This window comes from Pinus tabuliformis, chromosome 8, assembly GCF_031772625.1.
Source record: "Pinus tabuliformis cultivar Carrire ecotype Pingquan chromosome 8, CPIR1, whole genome shotgun sequence".
NCBI classification, from domain to species: domain Eukaryota; kingdom Viridiplantae; phylum Streptophyta; class Pinopsida; order Pinales; family Pinaceae; genus Pinus; species Pinus tabuliformis.
In genome coordinates, this window is record NC_142294.1 from 1,478,815,045 (window position 1) to 1,478,816,481 (window position 1,437).

A 1,437-nucleotide genomic window follows, 5' to 3' on the forward strand; every position below is an offset into this window, starting at 1 on the left:
GCAAGAAACGTAAAAGCACTTAACAATTTTGTGTGTCCACACATGCCACCTTAATAATGCCAAACAAAGCAAATATTTACCTAATGTCTGGATTCTCCAGAATATTCTTTAGCATTATCAGGGGCTAACCAGCGTCTATAAAGAAACAGAAGCCCTGCGGCTCACGCTTCTCCCTTCGTAAAGATAAAACACATTTTGGTAAAAGTACAGAAGATAAATGTTATATAAACCTTGTCAAAATGAATGCAATTTCACAAGAGAATACACGATCCGAGAGGATTCAAAGATTAGACATCCAGTAAATTGCGCAATAACTGGAAGGTAGGCTTTAAGAATATCGGTTAACCCACACTCCTGCTGCAAGTCATATCTATATATACAGGAAATATGCCGAGGACAGGGGCTGTGAGATGTGCTGTTGAACTGTTACAGCACTTTAATGTGAGAAATGCCCTGCTTTTACGCGGAGTTTTGCACTGAAAATGGTGAAATCACGTTTATTTGAGTGTGTAAGAGTTGAAGGCAATCTCGTGGTTAGCATTCCAGGTGGTTTGTAGGTGTGTGATTATGATGAAGTAAGTTAATCTGGAAGCAAATAGACCTTATTGCCGACAAGATTTCAGTAGGAATTTTCGATTTGTGTATAATTTCATGCACAGTGGAAGGAGGTTTTAGGGTTTTTGCTCATTCGAAAATTGTGAATTTATTGAAATTCTGACCTGTTACCAGTGTGTAGCAACTAAAAGAAATTTGCTGTAAAATTAGATGGTCCATATTGCGACCAGCATTGTGAAAAGGGCTCCTTATGACCAGTATTGTTCCAGTGAATAATATATAAGCTGAAAAAAATACAGGGATGTAGCTCATAGCTCGTATGATCGGAGAAAGAAATAATATATAAGCTGAAAAAAATATGGGGATGTAGCTCAGATGGTAGAGCGCTCGCTTAGCATGCGAGAGGTACGGGGATCGATACCCCGCATCTCCATCCGTGGCATTTTCTTTCTAGTTTTTGATCGATATCCCGCATCTCCATAAACTAAACAAACCCAGGAATTTTGGATTTTTCCTTTTTAGACAGAGTTTAAGGTTTTTATATACATCAATCCATTTTTACTGTGTTTTTTTTTTAAATGGGGGCGAGTCCCTTGCAGAAGCTTGTATTAGTCCAATGTACAATATTTACATTATATACAACTCACATCAATCACATTATACCGATATACATATATAAACTGCTGGGCAGTACCACATAATAAGAATCGATCACGAATAAGAAGCATGAAAATCGATAGCCTCAACTGCGTGAACTGTGCACTCGTAATCCTTATTTAGTTTCTCTTATTATTATGAAACTAAACAAACCTTGCAATTTTGGGTTTTCTCTATTTTTTGGTTTCTTCAGACACAGTTTAAAGTTTTTATATTCATCAATCA

The 1,437-nt window shown here is 37.0% G+C and overlaps 1 non-coding gene across 1 annotated transcript; it reads left to right on the top strand.

Annotated features, from left to right (window-relative positions):
• The first annotated feature begins 915 nt into the window (after positions 1-915).
• On the top strand, positions 916-988 carry TRNAA-AGC (transfer RNA alanine (anticodon AGC)). Its single transcript has one exon. It is a non-coding gene; the product is annotated as a tRNA-Ala (tRNA).
• Positions 989-1,437: the final 449 nt, after the last annotated feature.